Genomic DNA, 17024 nt, shown 5'->3' on the forward strand with positions numbered 1-17024 from the left:
TTTGCTATACATACCCCCTTCAAACAAGCAAACAGACCATCAATAAACATTTATTAAGTGCCTACTATATGTTAGGCACTATGCTAGGGGCTAAGGATTAAAAAAAAGAAGCAAAAGACAGTCCCTGCCCTCATGAAGCTCACAATTTAATGAGAAAGACAACAAACAAACAAATATATATATATATATATATATATATATATATATATATATGTATATACAAATAAGCTACAAACAGGATAAATAGGACATAATTAACAGAGGGAAAGGCACTAGAATTAAAATGAATTAGGAAAGATGGAAAATGGGATTTTAGCTGAGACTTAATGGAAGCCAGGGAAGCCAGGAGCTGGAGATAAGAAGGAAATGCTTTCCAGGTGTGGGGAACAGCCAGAGAAAATGCCCAGAGTCAAGAGATGGAATGACTTGTTTGTAGAAGAGCAAGGATTCTGGTGTCAGTGGATCAAAGAGTAGATGGTAGGGAGTAAAGTGTAAGAAGCTTGGCAAGTTAGGAGGGGGTTCGATGATTAATACCTTTAAATTCCAAACAGGGTTTTGTATTTGATCCTGGAGAGGATAGGGAAACGCTAAAGTTTATTGAGCAAAGGGGCAACAACCTGTGCTTCAGGAAATTCCTCTTGGTGGCTGAGTAGAGGTTGTATCGAAGCAGGGAGAAACTTGAGGCAGGTAAACCAAGTAGCAGCTATTGCAATAGACCAAGCGTGAGGCGATGAAGACTGACAACACAAGCAGCCGTTAAACACCAACTATGCGTCAGGAAAAAAAGCAATGTGATATAGTGGAGAGAGAGCTGGCTTCTTACCCAGGAAGACTCGGGTTCAAGTCTTGCCTTTGACTCCTGTTGACCATGTGTTCTGGACAAGTCACTTCACCTCTAAGTGTCCCCAGAATTCAGTAAACTACTGCTAAAATCTCTTAGGAAGCTAATATTTAAACCTCATCAGAATATAAAACAGTTTGTGCTCCTGCTGATTAGACATTTTATATTTCACCAAGCCTTGGGCCCATCCTCATGTTGGTGATTAACTTCTCTGAGTGCGCTAGAGTATGCTGTAGAACGTCACCCCCTTGTAACCAGTGTTCTTCTAACAGAATGTCCAGGGACACCTAGACCTTCCTCTCCATGCTTGGATAGATATTTGTCCACCTAAAATAAAATTTTAAAAATGAACACAAAACAGGCAGTCCAATACCTGGGTTGAGGCTTGCCTAGGCAGGACAAATATGTTAGATGCCATGTGCTCATAGCCACATGTCGGCCAAAGTACGAGAAAGGGAAAGCCACTTCCCTGACCCTTCATATGAAGTGTCTTGAAATAGTACTGGCATGGTTTGAAGCTGGAAGGGAAGGGAACACTTAAGAAGAGGTTTAAAGGTGACTTTAAAAAAAAAAGGTGACTTAAATGAATCATTGGCTTTTCTGCCTCAGTGGTCAACAAGAGGACTCAATCAAAAAGTCCCCAAAGCTTCCACTTGTCCAACTGGAAGCATAAAAGGCACATTTTCCCAGGCCCTGTTATAAGCCCACACTCCAATTCAATTCCTACAATTTTTAAAATTCATTTCAGTGTGTCTGTATCTTAAGTGGACAAAGACTATTTCAAAACACAATTTTCAACTCAAACTGTGTCATAAACAAATAGAGATCAAAATATGGAGTATGTGTATACTTTTTCACTATATCATAAATATTTATTCGAATCATTAAGGGGTCCTTGTTTTCTGCTGCATATCTTTGAAGATTTTTTTTCTGGTCAAGAGCAATAATGACCTGTAAACATGCTTGATTTCAAAGCAACATTGGCCAGCATGAAAACACGTGGCTTCCATTTGGAAACTTGGATCTAAAACTCCCCATTACCCTTGAAGAATAGGGCCTTCCAGGCCAGACAGAGCAAATGGTCTAAAAGAGGAGAATTTCTGGTTTAATCAGTTTAACTCTGTTTCTTACAGGGAAGATTTCCCCGACTGGTCAAGCATAATCAGCCAGAGACTGATCTTCATGGATGGCCTTTCTTGGCCATATACATATCCCTAAAGTTCTTCACCAAGCAAGGCTACCAGAACCCTAGCCCCAAAGGACATAAACTCAGTGATCTTTATCTTCTTGGAAAGGAAGAGTGAATCTTCTTCTGCCCTACACATAGTAGCCCTCAGTAGCCAATTTGTTGACTGAATGATGACCACTCCCCCAACCATATGGGCTGTTTCAGTAGTATTTGAATACAGAACCAAGTTTCTCAGCCACTTGTGGGCAGGAAATCTGTCTCATTCATCTTTGCATTCTCTGTAGCCCTAAGTATCAAGCTTTGCCTGTAGCAGCTGTTTAATAAATGGTTGATCCTTCAGGTACCAAATTCCTCTCAACTCTGCAACTAAATCCACCCCCTATTGAGTTCACTGTATTATCTGCATAGAAGCAACAGCTGAAGCTTTAGGAGTGGATGAGATTACAGAGGCAAAATGTGTAGAGAGATTAAATGGATATATGAGCCAAACGTAATAGGTAATATTATAAACAAATTGGAGAAATGAAGAATGCAACTTCACAGTTATGGACAAGGGAGGAATTCTTCACTATACCACTGATAGGGATAATCATAAAAGACACAATAGACAATTTTAATTACATAAAATTGGAGAGCACTGAGGAAATAAAATCAAAAAAGTTGGAAGGGAAATAGTTAACTAGGAAAAATATACAAACTGCTGAAAGTCAGATATTCAAGTTATACAGGGAATTGAGACAAGGATATTAGAACAAGAATAAGCCCTCAATTAGATAAATGGTCAAAGTAGATAAATAATCATTTCTGGAAGAAAAAAAAGAAGATATGCAAGCTATCAACAACTATGTGGGAAAATGTTCCAGATCATTAATCATAAGATAAATGAGAATTAAAACAACTCTGAGGTTTTCCCTCATGCTCATCCATTAGCAAAGATGACAAAAGATAAAAATAGCAATTGTTGGAAGGAATATCAGAGAGTCAGCACACTACTACTTTGTTGGTGGAGCTGTGAATTGCTCTAACCATTATGGAAATCAGTTTTGGGACTACACTCAAGATGTCACTCAAAACTAGTATATGACCAGAAATATTATTATCAGGCATGTATCCTGAAGAGGTCAAAGAAAGAGGAAAAGCAGGAGTTTTTGCAGCAAATACTTGAAAACAAAGTGAGTACCCATCAGTTGGTGAATGTTTGAACGAACTAGGGCATATTGAGAATGTGGAATATTACTATCCTATGAGAAATAATGAAAGGGAGAAGTTGAGCGAAATCTGGGAAAACTTATATGAATTGTTGCAAAGTGAAGAGAGCGTAAGCAAGAGAACACATTATAGAATGCATACGATAATGTAAAGTAAAACAAATGTGAAAGCCTCAAAAATTCTGGCCAATAGTGATTCTAGAAGACTGATGATAAAGCACAGAGTCCTACCTCTTAGCAGAGGTGCTGGACTAGACGTGCAGAATGAGAGAGAAGTTTTCAGAAACAGTCAATGTGTGATTTCTTTTTTGCTTGATAATAGTTATTTGTGTAAGGAAGGACTTTTTTTTGGGGGGGATAGTTTTGAATGGAATGGGTAGGTAGTGATAGTGGCACCAAAAAAGCCACAAAAAATGTCAATATTCATAATATTTAGAACAAAGAAGAAGGAAGTTCAGAAAGTGTCACAGCAGGCAGGGCAGTACTAGAGCCATTGTGTTCAATTTAATATATATATTTTTTAAAAGATTGACATAATAAAGGTTTAATTGCAGTTCTCTTTTGCTATTCCTTCTATATTGATTTTTTAAAATTTTTAAGTTAACAATAGAAAGAAATATTAGTATATCATAAAAAGATGAATTTGAAAGATTCAGAGAAGCCTAGGAAGATTTGTATGAATTGAGTGAGCAGACCCAGGAGAAGGATTTATGTAAAAACCATAATAATGTAAAAGTAAAACAACTTTGAAAGACTTCAGTACATTAAGCAACAAAACCTCAAACATGATTCCAAAGGACCATTAACGAAGCGTGCTTCCCACCTCTTGGCAGAGAGATGATGGACAGGAGGGACAGACTAAGGAAGATATTCAGACATGTCCAGTGTGTCTTATTTGACTATGATTTTTTTTTTTGCAGGAGAGGGTTTCTGTGTTTTGAAAAGAGATGAGAGTTGGCAATGAGATTGATAACACAGTAAGATAATAGATTGGAGAAACATGGGGAAATTTACCCTTCAGATCTAGAGATAGGAAAAGAATTTCATGGCCAGACAAGGAATACAGGAAATCATGGAAAATAAAATAGATTATTTTGATTACATAAAATTTTGAAAGACTTTGCACAAATAAATTTAATAAGGCTAAAATTAAAAGGGAAACAATTAAATGGGAAAAATATAGCAAGTTTCTCTAATGAAAGTCTGATTTTCAAGATTATATATGTGTGCATATATATATATATACATATATATATATAATGTGTGTGTGTGTATATATATGTAAAATTGGTAAGAATACAAGCCATTCTCCAGTCAATGGTCTAAGGATAAATACAAATAGTTCTCAAGGAGAAAAACCCCAGGCTTTAGAGTCACATGTTAAAATCTTCCAGTTGCTGTTCAGTCCTGTCTGACTCTCAGTGACCCCATTTGGGATTTTCTTGGCAAAAGACACTAGAGTAGTTTTCCATTTCCTTCTCCAGCTCCTTTTACAGACCAGAAAACTGAGGCAAACCAGGTTGAGTGATTTGCCCAGAGTCACACAGCTTTGTAAGTATCTGAGGTCACATTTGAACTCAGGAAGATGAGATTTCCAGAGTCCCAGTCTGACACTCTATTCACTGCATCACCTACCTGCCCCTTTAAAATGTTCTAAATCCTACTGATTAGAAAAATTAAAGCAGTTCTGAGATTCTACCTTATACACAGCTGAGTGGCCAAGATGACCACACATACACACACACACACACACACACACACACACACACACACATATACCTCTTCAAAAATAAAAAGGAAAATGATAAATGATAAAGGGCTGTGGGAAAACAAGCACATTGGTGCACTGTTGGTGGACCTGTGAATGGGTGTGACCATTCTGAAAAGCAATTTGGAATTAAATGCAAAAAGTTGGTAAATAGTGCACGACTTTTGACCTAGCTATTTTACCACTAGGCCTAAACCTGAAAAAGATCAAAGAGGCAAAAGTGATATACATACAAAAATGTTAATAGCAGGTTTTTGTTATGGCCAAACCAATTAACAAATGGCTGAATAAGACATAGCATCTGAATGTGACAGATACTACTGTGCCCTAAGAAATAAGGAAATAGCTGGTTTCAAAAAGACATTGAAAAACATATACGAGTTGATGTAGAGTGAAGTAAGCACATGAACAATTTCTAATTATGACATCAGTGTTAGAAAAATGAACAATTTAAAAATTTTTATGAATTGCTGAAGAGTGAAAAGAACAGAACCACGGGACCAATTTATACAATAACAGCATTATAAATATAAATAACTTTGAAAGCTATAAGAAATATGACCAATACATTGACCATTCATGATTCCAAATTATCAATGATGACACATACTGTCTATTACGGAGATTGAGCAGAATTAGGGCAAAGAATGAGATGTATACATATGCACACATATACACACATACACACACACACATATATACACATACACACACACATATAAAATTTCTGAAATAAAACAAGCATTTCCATAACACAGTACAAGAAAAAGATGATTACATATGAAACTGCAAATTTACTATGCACAACTTACTATTATTTTCAACTATACAACAAAATTATCACGTAAATTTATTTTTTTTCTTCCCCCCTACCCTAGAGATGGCTGCCATTACACACAAATAGGAACACACACACACACATATAGGTATGTATATATGTATATAAAATGTATGTGTATATATATTATATATATAATGTATGCATATATCTATATCTATATCTATATCTATATCTATCTATATCTATATCTATATCTATATCTATATCTATATCTATATCTATATCTATATAAATTGTTCTATACATACTTCTCTTTATCAGTTCTTTCTCTGGATGCAGATGGCATTTTTCTTCACATGTCTTTTGTAGTTAATTTGAGTATTAATAATAGGCAAAATATGTTTTTATAATGCAGGCATTGAGGGAATTTGTCTTATTTGACTGGGTATATTTGTTTCATTTTATTTTCCTAATGGTATTGGAGTAGGAGGGGGATAAAATAGATTTTTGTTTGTTTTAATAGAAGGGGGAAGGGGTGATGCAGACGTGGAATTTTGTAGACATTTTCAGGTGGGGTCACTGTATTATTAATTTTATTTAACTCTTCTGCTTTGTTCCTAGAGACCTGTCATGAAGTGGAAGGAATCTGTCAGTGTTTGTAATATAAAATGAATGAATGAATAGATAAATGAAACTTTAAAAAAAAAAGTAGTACAAAGAATACAAAAAGAAAATTATGAAAAGAAAAGAGGATGAATGAAACATTTAAAAAATACACAAAAGAGATCAGAAAGTAGATAGGAAGGGGACATCGACAAGCAGGAAGTTTTGTTACTATCATATTCAACTTAATGTACAGATGTTCCTGTGTTTATTTAAGTTCCTGTGTCTGTCAATAGCCTTCTCATTCTTGTATTCATCTCTGTGCAAACCTATAAGCTCCCCTCCCATTCCTTTTTAACTATCTATCATAACTCAATGTTAGAGCAATATTTGAGTCTAAAGATCTTGGTTCCTCCTCAATAAGATGATAAATGATAAAGGGCTCTTTCTTTAATTATCAATGCCCAAAGTCCTGAACTTAAAACTCCCATCCTTCTCTCCAAAGACCCAACCATTTTCTGAGAGAAAATGATGTAAAAGTTTAAGAAAGAATTGCTGAGCTCCTGAAAATGGAATTGGAGCTAACTGGACTTAAAGCCAACACCTTTCTTCATTACCTTTCTTCACCCTTGACCAGAATACAATAAAAATTTAAGAACTAGTGTTTCGTTTGAAGAATCAAAACTGTTAACTGAACTTTTCCTTGAGCTCGTTAACCATGATTTACCTGATTGGAGTCTTTTGTCTTTTGTTTAGAAATACTACAAATTATAAATGAAAATAGTTTGTGTCAGAGACAGAGATTTTCAAAGTCATGGAAAATTCTGCCCTTTTTTGTTTTTCTCTCTAGGCAGAAATGCTTAGAACTAGATTGATTTAATTAATAGATTAATCTCTGGTAGGCTTGTGCCCAAATCCAGAGTGCAGAACTTTTCTTTCACATCTCCATACCCAGAGGTGTAATCACCTTTGGTCTATCTATTTTTCACCTATCTTGTCAGTTGCCAAATTCCTTCCAGATTCACCTTTCTTTTCTTCCATTCGAACTTTCATCAATCTCATCACCTCCTTTCTCTCACATCATTGCCATCTTCCATAAAGCCTTTTTTTTAAATAAAGATGGTGCCATTCCAGCACTAAAAAATTTTCAATAGGTCCCTATGTCCTACAATGTAAATTATTTTCTTGCTTCCTTGTAACTCCTGACCTAGAATTTGGCCAACCACAAGGAACCCTTCAAAACTAATAGTTGAAGCACTCATGGGGAATAGAAACATTTCCTTACCTAACTCCTGACTTCTGCTCCCTAACAAACCATCTGGGATTTGGCACCCCATGTTGTAGCTTTGGAAGGTAAAGCCAACCATCCTGTAGATCCTGAGCATTGGCAAAGCAGGTGGGACTATCTGAATAGGAAGTGTGCAACAGTGGGGAAATACTGGTCTAGAGTTGAAGGACCTGAGTTTGAACCATTCCAATCTTTGCCAAGAAAACCTCAAATGGAGTCACAAAGAGTTAGAAATGACTAAACAAAATGACATAGAGCCAAAAATAATCCACTCTATAATATTACAGTATGCCCAATGATCACCCACCTTTTGCTTAAAGACTTTCAGTGAGTGAGATTTTGCTACCTCTCTGGACAGTCCATTCTAATTGGTAGAAAGATCTTCCCCCCAACATCAAGCCTAAATGTCTCTTAGAAACCTCTACCCACTGCCCTGGGACAAAACAAAATAAATATTCTTTTAAGTACTCAAAGACAGTTAACATGATCCCCTGAGTCATTTTCTCCAGGTTTAAACTCCTAAATTCTTTCAAACTGTTCTCATAAATGCAAGGTCTTTCACCAACCTGGTTGTTCTCCTCTGGAAGCTCTCTAACTTATCAATGCACTTTCTAATGTGAAAAGGACCAATATAACCATATAACTATATAACCATATAACTACATAACCTTTGTTTGTATGGCTCAGGTGTTGTTTTCCATAAACCAGCACTGGAAGAAGATAGCATGTCACAATATTGATTATCCAGCAAGGGTATTTAGTTGGCCCAAGTCTGATATTTGAGTTATCCACTAGGCAGTCCTCAACTTGAGTCACTAGCAGAGGCCTTATGAGTTATTATCTGTTGCATACTTGAGGGATAGTCCTTCTGTAAGAGGCTGCAGTATCCCTGCTGGTCATGAAAGATGATTCATTCATTGCGCAAGCACCCAAGCTAGCTTGTCCCTCTCCACACACAGCCTCCACACATGGTAGCTAATAGGACAAACACTTTTGTTTGGAGATGCTGATGTCCAACTACATTCTAGCCCTCCTCCCTTGTCTGGCCTAAATATTTAATAAACTGGATGGAATCCCAAACATACACACCCATAATTTGTACAAAAGAATGGATAAAAGAAGTCTGACCTCCTCAATTAAAGGATATGGACTAAAACTACAAAGCAGTGACTTGCTTGAGCTCTTCCCCAAAGCCCTCCAAATACCTATAAAAAATGGCTCTAAACAAATTCCTGAGCAGCAGAACCCACAAAAAGACAGAGTGAGACAAATTTCCAGCCCAACACAATCTGGATGGTTCATTGAAAAGGTCTATTGTTCTGGGCTGGTAGAGGAGCTCAGTTCAGCACAGGCACTCAGGCAAAGACCAATCCTCAGCAAACCTGGAGCAGGCCTCAGGGAACTGAAACACAGGCAGCTGTGGTGGTTACCAGACTTTTCAACCCACAAATACCAAAAACAATGTAGAAGATCAGTAGGAAAAGTTTGTGACCACTGTGAGAGAGAAGCTAGGTCCCAGCCCTAGTCCTGGCATAGCCCTGGGGCGGCAGCTGCTTCCTGAGCTTGGTCCACAGACTGAGGGGGAAGTGAGTGGCTGTTGAGAGGGGGCCTGTGGAGATCTCTTTGCTGGTGCTAAGGCAGGAATCTCTTGCTTTGCTCATGCTTGGATCTGGGTCACAGTTCTGGGTGGCAGTCCTGGGGCAAGGAGGAGCTCTGGTGTGGTAGAACTTGTAGTGGTAGTACAGAGAGAATTCTCCTTACAGTTCCAAGGCAGGAAAGAGTGCTTTTAGTCACTTATAGAGCAGAGTACAGTCTAGGAAAGGAGTAAACACCTTGCCCTTGATTGTACCACCCTGGAAGTACTGAAAATTTGCAGGTCCCTAGAAGTATCTCTGAAAACAGCTGCACAAAACCCCTGAAGCTTAGGAGAGTACATTCTCCACACTGGAAGCAGACCCCTACCTTAACAAATAGTTTAAAACTCAAGTAACTGGCTGGGATCATGAGCAAACTGGCCAAAAAAAAAAAGTAAGACCATAGAATCTTTCCTTGGTGACAAAGAAGATCAAAATATACAACCAGAAGCAGACAACAAAGTCAAAGCTCCTACATCCAAAGCCTCCAAGAAAAATATGAATTTGTCCCAGACCATGGAAGAACTCAAAAAGGATTTTGAGAAGCAAGTAAGAGATGTAGAGGAAAAACTGGGAAGAGAAATGAGAGTGATGCAAGAAAATCATGAAAAACAAGTCAACAGCTTGCTCAAGGAGACCCAAAAAAATACTGAAGAAAATAACACCTTAAAAATAGACTAACCCAAATGGCAAGAGGTCAAAAGTCCAATAAGGAGAATACATTAAAAAGCAGAATTGGCCAGATGGAAAAGGAAGTCCAAAAGCTCTCTTAAAAATTAGAATGGAGCAAATGGAAAGTAGTGACTTTATGAGAAATCAAGACATTGTAAAAATAAAACCAAAAGAATGAAAAAAATAGAAGACAATGTGAAATATCTCATTGGAAAAACAATTGACCTGGAAAATAGATCCAGGAGAGGCAATTTAAAAATTATTAGAGTACTTGGAAGCCATGATCAAAAAAAAAAAGCCTAGACATCATCTTTAAAGAAATTATCAAGGGAACCTGCCCTGATATTCTAGAATTCGAGGGTAAAATAGGAATTGAAAGAATCCACCGATCACTTTCTGAAAGAGATCCCCAAAGGAAAACTCCTAGGAATATTGTAGCCAAATTCCAGAGTTCTCAGGTCAAGGAGAAAATATTGCAAGCAGCCAGAAAGAAAAAAATCAACTATTGTGGAAACACAATCAGGATAACACAAGATTTAGCAGCTTCTTCATTAAGGGACTGGAGGGCTTGGGATATTATATTCCAGAGGTCAAAGAAGATAGGATTATAGCCAAGAATCACCTACTCAGCAAAACTGAGCATAATCCTTCTGGGGGAAAATGGATATTCGGTGAAATAGAGGACTTTCAAGCATTCTTGATGAAAAGATGAGTTGAATAGAAAATGTGACTTTGAAATACAAGAGTCAAAGGAAACATGAAGAGGTAAAGAGGAAAGAGAAATCATAAGGGACTTATTAAGGTTGAACTGTTTACATGCCTACATGGAAAGATGATATTTGTAACTCATGAGACTTTGTCAGTATTAGGGTAGTTGGAGGGGGAAAAAAGTATATGTAGATAGATAGATAGATAGATAGATAGATAGATAGATAGATAGATAGATAGAGGGCACAGGGTGAATTGAAGATGATGGGGTGGTATCTGGAGGATAAAATTAAGAGGTGAGAGAGGATTATACTGGGAGGAGAAAGGGAAAGGTAGAATGGGGTAAATTATCTCACATAAAACAGACAAGAAAAGGCTTTTACAGTGGAGGGGAAGTGGGGGAAAGTGAGAGGGAATAAGTGGCTCTTATTCTCATCAGATTTGGCTTAGGGAGGGAATACCATACACACTCAATTAGGTATGAAAATCTATCTTGTCCTACAGGAAAATAGGGGGGAAGGATAAGAGAGTGGGGGAAATGATAAAGGGGAGCAGATTGGGGAAGGGGGTAATCAGAAGCAAACACTTCTGAGGAGGGACAGGGTCAAAAGAGATAATAAAACAAAGGAGGGGGAACGGGATAGGATGAAGGGAAATATAGTTAGTTTTCCACAACATGACTACTATGGATGCATGACTACACATGTATAACCTGTATCAAGTTGCTTGCCTTCTCAATGAGGGCTGTTGGGGAGGGAGGAAGGGAGAAAATTTGGAACCCAAAGTTTTAAAAATAAATGTTAAAAATTGTTTTCACATGCAACTGGGAAATAGGAGCTACAGGCAATGGGATATAGAAATCTATCCTGCCTTACAGGAAAATAGAAGAGGAAGGGGATAAGAGAAGGGGGGGATAGAAGGGAGGGCAGATTAGAGGAAGGGATATTCAGAATGCATGCTGTCTTGGGGTGGGGGGAGGGACAAGATGGGGAGAAATTTTGGAACTCAAAATCTTATGGAAGTTAATGTTAAAAACTAAAAATAAATTAACTAATAAAAAATAAAAATATAATTGGGAAATTTTTAATACTATAAACAAAAATGCAATAGAAAAAAAAAGAAATTATGTCTCTCAATGCAGCTCACAATCACATTAGCTTTTTCTGGATGCCATACCACACTGTCAACTCCTACTGAGCTGGTAGTCCACTTATCTCTCATAGGACCATATTCACATCATACAAAACTTCACCTTCTGTTTACTGACGAATAGGGGAAGGAAAAACAAGAAGGCTCAGTAGCTATATGGACAACCTAGAGACACCTTCTAGATAAGGGAGGACAGCAGTGAGGATAGACAGAAGGGAAAGAGAATCGGAAAAGAGTCTCATTTTAGAAGTAGGAAGGGAAAAGACATCCAACTCTTATTTTAAAAAAAATGGAATGTATTTCAGATACCAGGAAACATCTCAGAAACTGGCAAAAACCTCATTCTGTTTTTTTTTCCCCTTTGCTCTCCTCTACTAAAGTGAGTCAGGGTTTGTTTTCAGCTGAGTCAAGTTTACAGCAACCCTCATTTGATCAAGGGAAGTGAGTTAGGTAGGAGAGGGAGAGGCAGAGACTCTCAGCTGGCAATAATTCTCAGTTTCTATCTCCCTGCCCCTTTAGAGAATAACAAGGGGCCACCATGGGCTAGGATCAACAACAAAGCTGGCCAGCTGCTTTCTGGGAAGTCAAAAACCATGACTACTCACACTGACTGCTCCTTCTCTCTCTCCTTTGTTGTCTATTCACATTTCTTCTGCCCCCTGGATATGAAAGACCCCTGAGGCTCTGTGTTCTGCCTACTTCTCTCCTCTCTCTACACTCCTTCCTCTCATGATCTCATCCATTCCATGGATTTAATTATCACCTCCTTGCAGATGACTCCTAAATCTCCATGTCCAACCCTAACCTCTCTGCAGAACTTGGGTCTCATATTTCCAGATGTTTGTAAGACGTTTCCATTTGGTGTCCTACTGACCCTTCAAATTCCATATAACCAAGATGAACTCATCTTCTCTTGCAAACCTGCCCTTTCCTTTCATTTCTCTCTTTTGTGGATGCCGCCATCATCCTCCCAGTCACCTGGACCCAACACTTTGGGATTATCTTGGACTTTGGCCTCTCTATAAATCCCCCAATTCATTCAGTTCTCATGCATTACTTAGCTTAGTATTTCAGTATCACAAACATCCACAGCCTCCTTTGTAATTTCATTTCAAATACCCTCCTTTAAACCTTAATGTCTTCTTGAATAAAATACTGTCTAGAGAGACTGGAGTCACTCCCCCAAGAGAGAGGCCAGCTACATCTCCCTCTCATGGAATTCTAAGACTACTTCTGAGAATTTGGGAGTATTTTTCTCTAATGGGATCATCTTTTTTTTTAATATTAATTTATTTATTTTTAGTTTTCAATATTTACTTCCACAAGATTTTGAGTTCTAGATATCCACCCTATCTTGCCCCTCCCCCCATCCCAAGATGGCATGCATTCTGAATATCCCTTCCCCTAGTCTGTCCTCTCTTCTATCTCTCCTCCCCTTCTCTTATCCCCTTCTCCTTTTGTTGTCCTGTAGGGCAGGATAGACTTCTGTAGCACATTTCCTGTATTTCTTATTTCTCTAATGGGATCACATAAGCCACCATTCCAATGTATTTCTCTCCGCTGTTAGCCAGCAGTGAGTAAAGCCCCAGTACCATTTAACCAATCACTAACAATCAACTTTCACAAAGAGATAGAGCAAGAATAGTACAAACACAACCCCTACCAACCCCTAGGGACCCACTATCGCCTCTACTACCTCACTGCCTACAGAGTGTGGGCTCAAATTTAACGCAGTATTTATGCAGCATTCATCCCAGCTTCATTTCCAAGTGTGAAATAGCCACCAGATGTCTGCATGGGAGCTCCCTGCCCTGTGCTTAGTTCCCCAGGTCATTCCTTGGGGCCTCACTGTTGGAGCAGCAGGCAGCAAACCTGGCCAGACCTCTCATGGCTCACCATACTGACATTCTGAAGTTCACAAGGCCATAGCCGTCTCTAATACGCCTTCATCTAAGGCACAAAAGGCAAACAGTGGCCCTTATTCACAGTCCATATGTTGCCCTAGGGTGGGAAAGGTCCAAGCCCAGAGGATTATGGGATGTCTCCTCAAAAACCAACAAAGAGGAAAAGAACAAGACATTGCTTTGGGCTGGTTAGTACCTGCACTGGTGTACTCTGGTTGTGTATGGCTCCACAGTCAACCATAAAGGCTCCTCATCTCCGTATAGTTAATAGACTGGAACTAGAAATGACATGCCTTATATTCTCCATTATGGGGAGTAAGATCTTTCTATTACACATTATCATGCCTTTCCAAAAGTAGACTGGCCAGCCAAGAAGACCTGCTCACCACCCACCTTGTAATAGCCTCCAAACCAGCCTTCCTCCCTCCAAGCCACCCTCCACATGATTGCCCAAATGATATTCCTTTTTTTAATCTGTTCTTTTTTTAATTTGTTATTTATTTTTAACATTCATTTTTTTGTAATTTTGTGTTCCAAATTCTTTCCCTCCCTCTAACCCTTTGAGAAAGCAAACAATGTGATGTGTGAAATCATGCAAAACATTTCCATATTTGCCATGTTGCAAAAACAAAAGAAAAATTAAAGAAAAGCAAAAAAAGTGAAAAAAAAATATGCTTCAATTTATACTCAGAGTTCACCCATTCTCTCTCTCTGAAGGTAGATAGCATTTTTCATCATGAGTTATTCTGAATTATCTTAGATCATTGTATTGATCAGGGTAGCTAAGTCTTTCACTGTTGTTCATCCTTACAATGTTGCTGTGAATGTGGATAACGTTCTCCTGGTTCTGCTCACTTCACTTAGTATCATTTCATATAAGTCTTCCCAGCTTTCTCTGAAGCCATCCCCCTTGTCATTTCTTATAGCCCAATAGCATTCCAATGAGATATCTCTTCTAAAAATAAGACAGTTAAATAGAACTAATAATACAAGTAATCTTTCTAATGCCCCACTCTGATTATGCTTCTCCCCTTTAAAAAATTTTTCGTTGGCTGGTCATTCAATTCAATTCAGTAAGAACCTGTCAAGCACCTATATGTGCATAGGCCACCTAGGAAGCACAGTGAGTAACAGGCTTTGACAGAGGAAGACTCGAGTTCAAATCTTACTTCAGACACTAGAAACCAGGAACAGGACTGGGAAGGGAATGAAGGTCAGCCTGGAACCCTTCTCAGAATGGAAGTACCAGAAGAAACTCATCAGTTAGAGAAAGGGTCAGCTTTGTGGAAGGATATTCCCAGTTGAGAAAGCTGTAAGGGATGGGTAGGTGGCCCAGGGTAAGGAGATCCCAAGTGCTGAGGAAAGTTCTGGGATGAGAGAGAGACAAAGGCATGGTTTTAAAGTCCAGGCTGACAGAATGAAAAAGCCCATTCCTCATTTATAGATGGGTGTAATTAATAGGAAAGTACTTATACTGAGCTGAAATCTGCCTTTCCTTACTTTCCATCGGCTTCTCACTCCTGTAGTCAAGACAAATGAGCTCAATCTCTCACATTAGAGTGCTTCTTTAGCTCACACATCTTCAGTTCCCTTAGTCCATCACTATAAGAAGCGGTTTTAAGTCCACTCTGCAACTAAGTGGCGCCATAGTGGACAGAGCATTGGGCTTGGAATCAGAAAGACTCATCTTCATGAGTTCAAATCCAGCCTCAGACACTTATTAGTTGTGTGACCCTAGGCAAGTCACTTAAACCAGTTTGCCACAGTTTCCTCATTTGTAAAATGATAGAGAGAAGGAAATGGCAAACCACTCCAGTATCTTTGCCAAGACAACTCCAAATGGGGTTATGAAGAGCCAGATGCAACTGAAACAACTTAACAACAAATAACAAGCATACCAGTCTCCCTTCTCTAGACATACTATAACTTGCTTGTCCGTGTACTTCTTAAAAATTAATGCTCCAAACTGTACCTAATACATCAGATTCAGTCTGACCAGGGCAAAGGACAGGACTTTCACTCCCACCCCCATGCTCTAGAACACCGAGACAACCTAAGATTGATCACATTTGGTTTGTGTTTGGTTTGGGCTTGGGGCTGACATGGCCCACTGCTGTCTCATTCTAAGTTGGCAGCCTACTAACGCCCCAACCCCCCCCAGGATTTTTTCACATGACCTTCTTTGTAACCATGCCTTCCTTACATTATAAATCATTTACTTATTGAACCCATGTCTAGCGCTTTCCATTTATCCATATTTATATTTCATCTTGTCAGATTCATCTCAATGTTTTAGTCTATCAAGTTTTTGCAAGCTATTTCTTCTATCTAAAATGAAAGGGACACCGTTTCTCCCTCTTCATCCTCCACACAGCTGCCAAATTGGTATTCCAAAAGCCCAGATCTGACCATGTCACTTGCATTTTTATGCTCTTACCTAATGTTTCCCGTATGTGGACTTTTCATCTCTCATCTCCATACCTCTGCACTAACTGTCTCCCATACCTGCAAGGCCTTCTCGGCTTACCCCTGCCACTTAAAACCAAAAGGATGATTCTAATTCAGGTCTTCCTGACTCTAAAGCCAGTCATTATCCCCTCTGCTTTGCTAGCTTTCCTACTTCTTTGTGCTATGACGCATCCTCTCATTCTGTTTCGGTATAGAGACTTTCTCTGAAATTATTCACACAAAGACTCATCCTAATATATGGGGCTCATTTTTCCCAGTCCTTTAACCCCAATGGGACCAAAAACCATGGAATGGGTAGAGACAGGCATGTCTAGAGAACAGTACCTTTTGGTCCCTACTTTCTGCATCTCTCCTGCTGACACTCATCTCGGGGTGAATCTGTACTTTTGGAACAGCTGAGTATTTTATGAATACTTAACCCTGCATGTGGAAGGCCAGCCAAGTCACAGTTATGACTTGCCAAAAAATTAGAAATGACATTTGTCAACCAGGAAGAGAGGAGGAAGAGAGCCTGACCTGCCTCCAATCATGAGGAGAGAATGGATACCCTTGGGGAGGCCATTCCCCGAATGTTCAGCTGGGTCGAGCCATGAGAAAGAGGAAAGCTCATTTAGAAGCTGGGTGGGAACCACAGGAAATGGCAATATCTTTGGTGGTGACTGCTTTGGATACTTGCTCACGTTTGTGTTTGGGTGGGCCCATGATCCCGCCCTCTCTGCTTCACTCAGAAAACCCAAAGACAAGACTTCTGATTCCCCTGTCTGGACCATCTGGGCCATTGCTGCTCTTTTCTGGGGGCCCAATTAAAGG

This window comes from Phascolarctos cinereus, unplaced genomic scaffold (genome assembly GCF_003287225.1).
Source record: "Phascolarctos cinereus isolate Bilbo 61053 unplaced genomic scaffold, phaCin_HiC Scaffold_2;HRSCAF=192, whole genome shotgun sequence".
Lineage (NCBI taxonomy): Eukaryota > Metazoa > Chordata > Mammalia > Diprotodontia > Phascolarctidae > Phascolarctos > Phascolarctos cinereus.